At 44.9% G+C, this 12,251-nt stretch overlaps 1 protein-coding gene across 1 annotated transcript in view; it reads right to left on the minus strand.

Annotated features, from left to right (window-relative positions):
• The window catches only part of LOC138569907 (macrophage mannose receptor 1-like), a 1,155,048-nt gene that overhangs the window by 278,567 nt on the left and 864,230 nt on the right, over positions 1-12,251 (minus strand). The gene's annotated exons all lie outside the window — the stretch shown is intronic.

The raw sequence follows: 12,251 nt of genomic DNA on the forward strand, positions 1-12,251 counted from the left end.
TTGACCCTGCCTTTCATAATTTAAGTCTTGCAATAGTTACATTTAGATCAATACTGCTAAAAAATACAAGACCCGTATTATTCAGAGTGAACAAATGTATTTGAACCATACTTGTTATGTTTGTTAATGTTCTTTTTGTTTATATTCACATTGACTTGTCCTCTCTAATATTGCAGAATAGCAGTGCCTGACTTATTATGGACCATACATATCTCACTGTAGATGCAGAAATGAGAGGCAAAAGCACGTAGGTATGAAATCTGACTGTCGTTCCATCCTCATTTAGTTATTGTCAGTGTTGCACTAATTGTGTGTTGCAAACATTGTTCGCACAAATCTGAAAATAATTCCTCGACCTTTCAAGTACGTCAAATTACCTTAAAACAGCAAAAAATAACACTACATGGCTTTGAATCAAATTTGACATTAAATACCTAACCACTATGTACGATTAAGATTTTAAGAATATAGCTACACAAAGGGCCTCATCACGAGTTGGGCTGTAGCCCTTAAATGGCTATCCCATTTAAGGGCTGGCCTTATCACAAGTTGGACGCTAAAATGTCTGTTTTACCTCCATCTTTTTTCTGGAGGTGAAAATCCCATTTAGCACCCTGTTTTCGGCGGTATTACTGCCAGCTGTATTAGCTCGCAGTATTAGCACCGAAAAAATGCCCCATTGGATCCAACAGACCCAATGAGGAATGGGAATTTACTGTTAACACCCAACCCGTGATCCGGCAGTAATACCGTTGAACCGGTGGCCGGTGGGTGCTAAAGCTATTACAGTCGAGCGGTATTACAGCTCGGATACAGCCCAACTCGTGATGAGGCACAAAGAGTTTATATCATGACTGAATAGTCCTAGGATATACTAACCTTTGTGGGTGTTTAAATACAGGGAAATACAACGGTTGTGTAAAATGATGACATTGTGATAATTGGTGAAAACATAAAGAGCCTTTTGCGAGACAGTCTGCAACCAGTGGTTCGCTTGCTGTTCTGGATTTTAGCTATGAAAATCTCTATCCTGTACAGTCAGTGGTGGGGGACAATGGGCATCGTAGTCCATAATATTTTGAGAGCCCCAGTTTGCAGACCACTAAACTAGAAATGTGAGGGTCTCATGTTGGAAGGTGCACTCTAAATATCAATGCATTAAGTGGAATGTGAAATTGAGGGGGGTAGCCATTTTGTTTCCTGTGACGATGCTGAAAACATTGAATTTGATCTAAGTGAGGCATGCCATGTTTTCATGATTCGATTTTATGTAAGACACAGTGGAAAGCAAAAGCTTGCTCCTAATGTTGGTAATTAACTGGACGTAATGCCCCTTATTACAGGAACCAGATTTGATGGAACATTCAAATGTTTCTGGTTCAACGCAGAATTCACGGTGTACATGTCTGTGACCAAATCACTTCCGCCTCGCAAGAGTACAAGGCTGAGTAGGGGCTAAATCGCTTACTCAGCCCTTCCACTTCCACAAAACAAGAGTGATCCCATTCATAAAGTTGAAACAGGCACATTTGCCGATTGTGGTAACGTGGCCGTTGGAAGGTTATATTCTCAAGGCAGGTGTAAATGTGATCCATTAGTGACTCAAACAGTGAAGTATAACAGTCCAATCAAGGTACTATAAAAATATACACACTTTAATTAAACACACCATATGCAGAAATAACAAAAAATAATACACTACAAAAACTCACCCCTGTGGAAAGAACACAAAATATGCTAATACAGAAAGATGCATCAATCTGGGTAAAGATACAGGAGTGAAAGGCAATCGAAAACAACAATGTTATAAAAAAGAATATGTTCTGGTGCGACAAATGGATTGAAGGTGACCTAAGCAGTCTCTACGGCCCAAAGATGCACAGGGGAGCAGACAATAATATCTTCGACCTGAAATTTGTTTGCGGTTCAAAGCAGTGTTAGAAAAAGTGAAGATTGCAAGGGCCACCAGTGTCGGTTTGATGGCATAGGTGCTGGTGACTGGGTGCGCAGTTTGAGTCGGGTGACCCGATGCAGCATTTTGAGGGTTGTGGTTTGATAAGACCACAAGGGTCATTTGGACTGTCGATGTGGATTGGCAACGAAGATGTTGCCGGTTCAAAAAGCGGTTTGGAAAGTCAACTCTCCCAGATGAGATCCAATAAATGTTTCCTTAAGTGTTTTTCCAAAAGTGAATCCAGTAAGGGATGGGAGACTCTGTCCTTTAAGTGCAGAAGCCCACAGGTGATAAGGAGGAGGGTGGGACAGCAGCCAGTAGGACTTGTCTTATTGGTTATGTAACTGTTTGTCAAAACTGGATGCATCAAATTGGTGTGTCTAGTTTGGAAAGATATTCACAGAGGCATGGCACTTTTTTTCACTGGGCAACCAGGGGGACAACAGCATAATTAGAGTTCCTACTGCTACGGGCTTACAGTGGTGGGGCCATTGGTGAGGCCCATCTTGAGATGTTCCTTTACTATGGTATGGTATTTTCTACTGGGCATAACGGGTGAAGGCACTATAATGAGTGTAGATACTAGATTGGTGGATACAGTCTGGGCATATTTCTTTACTGTGGGATGGCATTTTGACTGATGTGCATCAGGAGTGAAGGACGCATGAGTGCTCCTACATGGTTCTAGCTCACATTGGGGGGTCCAGTCTGGACATACGTTCTTAGTGTGGCATAGCATTTGGTACTGGAAAAGCTAACAGGAGTATGTTCTTATATGGTAATACTGGCAAATATTGGTGCAGCCTCCAGGTACATATATGGACACACAGTGCCTTAAGTGGCACTACAAATCGAGCCGGGGCTCATCGAGGGGGCGTGGCCTAACAAAAGGGGTCTTCATGGCCCGTTAGGCCACGCCCCCTTGACGAGCCCCGGCTCAATGGGCTACTGGCACCCCTGCCAGGCAGCCTTTTGTAGAGATTAACACCCTCTCCCCAATGGAGTAGAGGGTGCTGATCTCTGCATTTATTGTGTATAGGCTTGCTTGGCAGGGGACAGCGCCTCGCCTATTCAGCCTTAATGGTGGCGCTACCCCTCGCCAGCTGGGGAGGGGCAGTGTCACCATTATGGCTGAAAGGGTGAGGCCACTGGAAGTAGAGGCCTTTTTCCCAAAGACTGAAACACCCGCGAATCCGCGGGAGCTTCAATATTTAGAAAGCAAGGCCTCTGCTTCCAGCGGCCTCACGTTTTCTCCATAATGGTGGCGCCGGCCCACGGGCATCACTTGATTAAAGGGATGCCGCGCAGGTGCGGCGCCACCATTATGGTTCAAAGGCATTTTTTTCTGAAGCCTGAAGCTCTCGCACAGGAGCGAGAGCTTCAGGCTGTAGAAAAAAATGCCTTTCGTGTAGCGGCCGGGACTGCCAGGGGAGAATAGTGGGCCCCGGCAGGGCCCCGCCTCAAAACAAAATTTTGGAGCATGCCGGGGCCCAGCCCCGGCAGGCCCTGGCCCACTTAAAGCCCTGTGGACACAGAAAACACAAACATATTTTTTCATACTTGCATATATTGTTTACAAAGGCATCATGAAAATTAGGTGGAAATGCTCCTGTGCAATGTTGATAACTTGCATGCATTGGATGTTTTCATGTGTTACACTTCAAAACCCATTGCAAATGTTGATGCTACCCAATCGTTTACAGAAAGTGTGCTGCAAATGCAGTTTTGAACCCAATATTTTAAAACTTTGTTTGGTAGGAGAACCCCCCCGAATCCCATTGCTTGGTTCAGACTCCCTCGCTATGCTTGGTCACTCACACATATTCATGCGAAACATTTACACCCTCCAATTAAAAAAATCACCAGCTCCCACTGCAAAACAGCAAAAGTACAACACTTCAAAATAAAGCAATATCCAATGAAGGCTTGATAAAAATATATATACTTTCATTAAACCCACCAATATATAATAAAAGGTAAGTAGAAAAAACAAACAAACGCCCACCCCTGTAAAGGAAGACAAATAAATGCAGAATGTAATGATGCAAGCACAAATGTTTATGGGCCTCATCAGGAGTTGGGAGGCAGCCCTTAAATGGGGCAGTAGTGCTATTACTGCCGCATTTAAGGGCTGGCCCAACCACGAGTTGGGCGGAAAGTTGGAGTTTTACCTCTAGCTTTTTGCTGGAGGTAGAAAATCTCCACTTTCCACCTGTTTTCGGTGCTATTATCACAGCGCTAATTGCACCAGCATTAATAGCACCGAAAAAAACCCATTGGGTCCAATGGACTCAATGGGGAATGGAGTTTAACCACCTTACCACTACTCGGGATCTGACACAAATTGCGCCGGACCAAATAGCGGTAACACTATTTGTGTTGGCGATATCCCGGTACTATTACCGCCAGGATACCACCAGCCTCCTAATGAGGCCAATATATGTCTTTTGGGAAAATGTGCAAAGGGGACTTCACCATTCTCTAAGGTCTCAACAACAACAAATGGACCAGGGGCTGGGTCCTTCCAACAGTATCTTAGCGCTACTGTGGCATTAAACCAGGTTTCTTAACATTGTGCAAGCGGGTTGAACCAGGTTCAGATGTGGTGAGTCACGGTGATCCAGATAGGGAGTAGATGTCAAGTCAGGTTTGAGATGAAGCTTACTGCATTTCAAAACGGTGTTCAAAGGGGACACCAGTTTCAATTCAGCCTTCAAGCAGCGATTGACAAGGAAGATGCTGGTTTGAGGTGCTCTTCAAGAAGTTGCTATTTGAAGGCTTCTGCAGTAGCGAGTTTCTTGTTCAAGCCGGGACTAACGATGCATTCAGCTGGTGCGGTGTGGAAACGAATTGGTTTTAAAGAAGTGCTGAAACCACCAATATGCAATATGAAGTGTGTTTGAAAAGACTAACAAAAACCCACCCCTGTAAGGGAAGACAGAGAAATGCAGAATGCAATGATGCAAGCACTCTGGATACTTAGAAGGAAGGAAAAAGGCAATAAATCCCATTAAATTTGGTAAAAAAGGATATGACCTTTAGCAAAAATTAGCAAAAGTAGGCTTGAGCAGTCTCTAGGTTCACAGCCAATGGGTTGGGGCTTTACAACAGTATCTTAGTTCTTGGTGGTTTGACAGAATCGAACCAGGCTTCTTAATGCTGTGTAAACTGATCAAACTTGATTTGGATGTGGTGAGTTGCAATGATCAATACAAGGAGTGGCTATCGAGTCACGAACGAGAACATCTCTGCTGCAATTCGAAGCAATGTTCAAAGGATGCAGATCAATGGGGCCACCAAGGCCCATTCAGTGTTAGAGCAGGGGTTAATGACAAAGATGCTGGTGGTTCAAGCCACCGTTCAATATGTGATGATTCGAAGATGTCAGCAGCAGCAAACCTCTTGTTCTAGCTGAGGCAAAGGAAATGCTCAGCTGGCATGGTACAGATGCAAACTGGTTCTGTGATCAGCAACAGCAGTTCAAAGAGTTTTGAAGAAGAGTCAAAGGCAGCACCTTGGGTTTTGTTGGTTCCAATGTGCTTAAACGCAATTAACAATGGTTCAACTGCGGTTTGACATGGTAGAATGCACGCAAACTGCTGCTTTGTTGTTGCTGTGAGTCCCTATGCAAGGGCTGAGGGACAAGATGAGTCTTTGTTCATGTTATCCTAACCTGGGAAAGCTGGCTTGTACCTGCAGATGTCCTTCACCTCCAGTGAGGTCCTGGGTACCAGTATAGTTGGCAGAGAGGCAGATCCTGCTCCAGCAGCAGTTCACCCCCCATGTGCCTTAGGGATTTGTAGGGAGCAGAGCTACCCTCTTTCTTGGAGCAGTCTTCTTTCACCTCACTGGCTAAGGACTTTGGAACAATCAACTCTTGCAAAAGAGGTCCAAATTAATTTTTATGGAAGACTTGAAGGTCCAAAATCAAATCTTGGGAGGATATCTCAGGGGCAACATGCTCGCCTTGGGTCCGCGCTTAGAAACCTCTGGGTATTAAGCGTGTTATAAATAACATATCATATCATATCAAGAATTATGGGGAACCCCACCCTTATAAAAGGCAATGTGCCAGAAAAGGCTTGTGCCTTGTTGCATCATTTCCAACACGATTTTCTACCTAACCCCACCCCCTTCTCTAGCCCTGTGTTCCAAAGCCCCTTTTCGTCTGCAATCCCCTACAATGAGATAGGCCTTTGTTATGGATTTGCAGCATTGATTCCAGGTTTTGAGGCTAAGAGATACCAGGCCTGGCAAAAGAGGAGTTACCTTTCCTCCCAGAGAGTGAACAGAGGCATGTATTCTGAATTTTGTCCCATTCAGTGGAATGAAGACATGCAGGTGCCAGGAATTCATGTTGCGTCTCATTGGTCTTTTTGACCTATTGGATAGTGCTGGCATTAACTTCACGAATTACGCTGATGACACACAAATCTTATTAGAGTTATCGGGTGATTATGACCTTGATTCATAGGTGATCAATCAAATCTATTCTTTGGCACAATTCTGGATGGCGGCTCATTCGTTGACATTAAATTAAATGACAATAAGACTGAGCTTCTTATTGTCGGGTCTGGAAATAGGTTGAGGAACTTGGACTCTCGTTATAGTCAATTTGTGATTGCAGGATGTCCTATTTCAGTTGCTCCTTGTGTAAACACCCTGGGAGTCTATTTTGTCTCTCAGTTGTCCTTCACTAAACATGTTGATCAGTTGCGTTCATCTTGCTCCTATATCAATAGTTTGCTGAGACAAATTCAGCCAATACTTAACTATGGAGAACAGAGCCCTTATGGGTATGGCTCTGATCAATTCCTGGCTTAACTATTGCAACAGGCTTCTAGCTGGGAACTCTAAGGCCACTGTGTTTCCAGCTCTTTATAAAGCAGTTCCGTTATCTCGAAATGCTTTTTGCACAAAATCGGCACAACGTACAACGAGGATCTGACCCTTCTAAAATGGCCACCCCGCTTCAGTGACCCACCCCACTCCTCCAACTGTGGCTGCAGCAGCTCCTGATTGGCTGCCTAATTGCTTTTGCCCGATTGGTCTTCACCGGAAGGCGAACGCCGGCCCAGAACGAAGGAACAGGAATAAGGCACAGCTGACCGAGCGTGTCGGCCTGCGGTCTGCTGCCCCCTTCCTATCCGGATCCAAATTTAACACGCTTACGGTGAGGCCCCAGGGGAGTTTACTGTAAAACATTCACTACTATGCCGCACCTAGTCTACTACTGTTGCCCACTTGCCATATGGCTAGCTTCCATTGTTACCCTGTTTTGCTCCTCTATTCTCTTGTAGCAAGTTAACGCCGCTTCCTAGCCCTCCTACCTTAAGCCACCGCCGATCGAATGCCCTGCGCCTATGCAACGTTCCACGCGCACTGCCTGTCGCCAACTGTGCCTCGCCCTTGCAGCTGAGTTTAAGAGCGTGTAGCACCGCGCTCCTACACCTAATCACAAGTATGTCTCAAACACCCTGCCATTGTAATGTCCCCCCTACCTCCACTTGACTCTACTACAGCGTACCTGTGCCTATACCATTACACAGCACTGTTACCCTTATCGGCCTCTGTGCAGCCTCTGCGCTACCAATCTGGTGCCTTTGCCCGCTGCGCGCCCTTCCACTTACGTGCCCAGCCCATTTACGGCACGAGGCTCATTCACATGGATTTGTTATCATGCCTTGCCTGACATAAACCCAGCCGGGACACTGCAGACTGTTTGCGGATTGGTGTTCACATTATATATACCTGTGCCTGATATGTGCCTAGCCAACATACTGTACTTTGCCCATGTTCCTAGTTTAGACACTGTGCCCTGCATGATCTGTGCCTAGCCTTAACATTGCAGACCTTTGTGGATATGGTGATCTCATTATACATACCTGTGCCTGATATGTGCCTAGCCAACATACTGTACTTTGCCCATGTTCCTAGTTTAGACACTGTGCCTTTCATGATCTGTGCCTAGCCTTGACATTGCAGATCTTTTGTGGATATATACCTGTGCCTCACTTACCAGTACCCTTGCATGCCTGACTCTCAGATACAACTTGATACCAGCCCAACCCGCCGACTTGCTGCTATCTGGCACTACCCTACCCTCTGTCACCAATGTCCCTTACCCGCCAATCCTCTGCACGGTGCACTGACCCTCGCATCCTTATTATGCTACTTTGCCTTACCACGATCATGTTCCCCTTTTGTGTCATGCAAAGTAATATATCTTGCATTGGTAACAGTTACATAGCCCATAAAAATGGTCTAGAAAGACCTGCTTGCCCAAGACATTACCCTATTGTCTGCCCCACACCGTTCCTGCCCACTACACCAGCCTTCCTCCCGGTCTCACAATCTGCATATCTCACCTATGGCCACGCACACCTTTTTGTTGTCCCTGCCAATAAGAACTTAGATAGCTCTAAACGGAACCCTACCGACACAAGAGCATCCTGCCCCACCCCTGACTGCAGCTCCCTTACAACTACTGACCCAACTGTCTCTCAAACTACTACCCTTATCCTAACTGATCGTAACAATAGACTTGGTGCCAGAACCCACCACAGAACTAGCAAACGCCCAGCTAAACTACCCGATAAGACTAACAATCACACTGTAACATCCATCAACTCCACCCTTCCTACATTAAAAGGAGCTCTTCTAAATGTTAGATCATTAGTCGCCCACTCCATAGAAGTTGCCGACATCATTCTGACCAACAACCTGGACTTCCTCGCGGTGACCGAAACGTGGTTGCATGATGCTGCAGGACCATCTCTTACCCTAACCATCCCAGACAACTACACCATCCTTAGAGCAGACAGACCTAACGCCCGAGGAGGTGGTGTAGCTATCATCTTTAAGTCCTCGCTTGATATTAGACTAGCCTCCTCTCCTCCACTTAAATCATGTGAGCATCTCACAGTTAAATTACAAACCTCCCCCAAGAGCACTATCACGATGCATCTAATTTACAGACCCCTGGGCCCATCTGGCACTTTTGAGGAAGATATCACCTCACTAGTAGACAAAAGCTCTAAACCTTAAGCACAATTGATTATACATGGAGACTTCAATCTTGGGTTTAATGACCCCCTCGACACCCCAGCCATGGCCCTGGCCACAGCATTAGAGGAGCATGGCCTCATACAACTTTGCTCCAAACCCACCCACTCGAAGGGAAGAATCCTTGACTGGGTAACTGCCCTTAACTGCTCCATCACCCTGAAGGACCCCGTACAGCTCATTTGGATGGATCAGTACTTCCTCCCATTTGACATTAATATTAGCAACCTAGTGCATAAAAGGCCTGTTATTGCACCGGCCTGCCCTACTAGGAAAAAGAGCAACATCACAGCAGAAGCCTTAATACCCCTGGTAACCCCCATTCTGAACACACTACCAGCTACAACGGACTTGAACCTGCTGGTCAACGCCTATAATGATTCCATGGCTAAAGCTATCGACATCATTGCCCCACTAAAAATGCGCAAAGGGAAACCAAAAGCGCACCTGAATACATGGTATACCCCGGAGCTCAAACTTCTCCGACAACAAAAAAGTAAACTTGAATCACTATGGAAATCATTGCCTTCAGCAGATAACAGAACTAATCTCACCAACATCTCCACTCTCTACAAAAATGAGATCACACATGCTAAGAAAGAATCTCTTAACTCCAGGATCTCTCAGGCAGGCTCTAGTACAAAAGAGCTTTTTAACATCCTAAAGGAATTAGAAAACCCCATTCCTTCTACAGACACCTGTACAAAGGATAATCCATGGTGCACAGGGATCCAGAATGCCCTTGCTAACAAAATCTCAGGGCTCCAAACGAAAATTGAAAACAAACGACAACAACTCACTCAGGGTCCTACGTCCAGCTCCATCCTTCCTTCACCCATCGCCATTAGCTCAGGCTTCACTTTCAAAAAGGTAACCATACCTGAAGTACAAAAAATTATAGCATCCTTGAAGCCGTCGAACTGTAAGGGGGACAGCTGCCCCGCACAGATCATAAAAGATGCAGCCACGGATCTTTCCCCCTTCATTACCAAATTAATAAATATGTCATTCTCCAATAACACGGTCCCGAGTAATCTGAAACAATCCTGGGTCCTACAACTGTTAAAAATACAAACTCTCGACCCAGATATACCCACGAATTATAGACCCATTACCACTGTCCCATTCTTACTAAAAATTCTCGACACAGTGGCCTATTTACAAATTCAGGATCACCTTGAGACTAACCAATTACTAGGAATTCGCCAGTCTGGCCTTCGTCCTCAACATAGGACGGAAACGGCCCTAGTTGATCTCAAGAGCCAGATAAACGAACTCAAAGATAAAGGTAGGGCTGCCATCCTTCTTCTCCTTAACCTGTCCGCTGCCTTTGACCTGGTTGACCACAAAATCTTGTGTAACCACTTGCCATCGGCAGCACACTTTTCCCACTCTGCGGTCACATGGATCCAATCCTTCCTGGACAATAGGACCATGCAGGTCTTCTCATCCCTAGCAGCGGCTGACCCTATTCCCATCATTTGCGGTGTCCCACAAGGATCTTGTGTATCACCCACTTTGTATAATATATTTACAAAGCCCCTATTCGACAAGCTGGACCATCTGGGTGTCACCTACACTAACTATGCTGATGACACCCAGATACTCCTCACTTTATCAGGCAATTACAATGCGGACGCCAACCGAATCAATGAAGTCTTCTCCATCATTCAGGCATGGAGGGCCACACATGGCCTCTGCCTGAATGATGAGAAGACTGAACTGCTCCTTGACGGCTCACCTAATACTATCCGGAAACTCAGCCCCAGCTACACTAGTTTCACCATTGACGGTAACACCATTCTTGTCGCCAAAAGTGTAAAAACTCTTGGTTTCTATCTAGACACGAATACCAACCTCACCAAACAAATCAATGTGAGTGCCTCAGCCACCGCTTACACTGGTAAACTAATTAGGGCCTGCAGACCTTTGATCTCCCCCAACAATTGCCTCACTCTAGCCAGAGCACTCATACAATCCAAATTGGATTACTGTAACAGCCTCTATGTAGGTGCCAACAAAACGGTAATCAATAAATTGCAAGTTCTGCAAAATAATGCACTCCGTGCCACCTTAAATATTCCTAGAAGAGAACATAACTCGGCTACTAGAATCTCATGCAAATGGCTCTCCATCCAACAAAAAATAGACTTAAAAACTATCTTCCTCACATACAAAGCTCTTAACCACCTATCCCCGTCCTATCTAACCAATAAATTCACCTTAAGACAGAATACCAGAACCACCAGATCCTCCAATACACTACAACTGACGGTGCCTAAATATTCCCTTAAAAGAGCCGGTGGATCCAGCTTCCCAGTTCTAGCCTCACAACTGTGGAACACCATTCCACTGGATATCAAATCCACCCCCACCTTCCAACCTTTCAGAACTAAGGTCATCACTTGGTTACTTAACAAATAACCAACTTTGCATGTACTGTATGAATGTATCCTTAACTATGTCTGCTTGCTACTATCTATCTCTGCTCTAACTGTTTTCTTGTAAACTACATATATGCTGCACAAATGTACAAATGTTCCTTACTTGATGTTTAAGCGCCCATATACCACTGGGTCAGGAGCGCTATACAAAATAAATAAACAAACAAACTAGCTGGGAACTCTAAGGCCAACTTGAATAAAATGCAGGTCATCCAAAATGGGGCCTTTTGAGTCATTCATGGGCTCTGTAAACACAAACATGTAACAGCTGCCAGACACTCGCTACATTGGCTCCCTGTTAAGCATAGGATTATGCATAAGGTTCTAACATTAACACACAAATTGCCCCTCAATATGTTTCTGACCGTCTGCAAATTATGCCATGCATGTGAACACTGTGTTCCAACGATAGCGTTCTGCTCTGTCAGCCCCAATTTATATTAGCAACATTTGGTGGGCAGGGTTTGACTCCTGGGTACCAAGTGCAGAGAACGTACTTCCATCGTGGCTTTGGAATACCACTTGTCCATCCCGTTAAAAAAAAATCTCTGAAAACATATCTTTTCAATAAAGGTTTTGAGTCATTTTGTACTCATATCTCTGCAGCTTCTTTGTTTTTCTTTTGATGTATGTATCTGTCTTTTATCATGTTTGTCTACACGCTCTGAGGTCTCCGGACGTGTGGTGCCTTATACAAGTATTGACATAAATAAATAAATAGCTATTCAGTGGTCACAGGTTTGACACTGGTATGTTACAAATCAGATATGGCTTTAATAATTATGTTT

This window comes from Ambystoma mexicanum, chromosome 2q (genome assembly GCF_040938575.1).
Source record: "Ambystoma mexicanum isolate Mex_15411 chromosome 2q, UKY_AmexF1_1, whole genome shotgun sequence".
NCBI lineage: Eukaryota > Metazoa > Chordata > Amphibia > Caudata > Ambystomatidae > Ambystoma > Ambystoma mexicanum.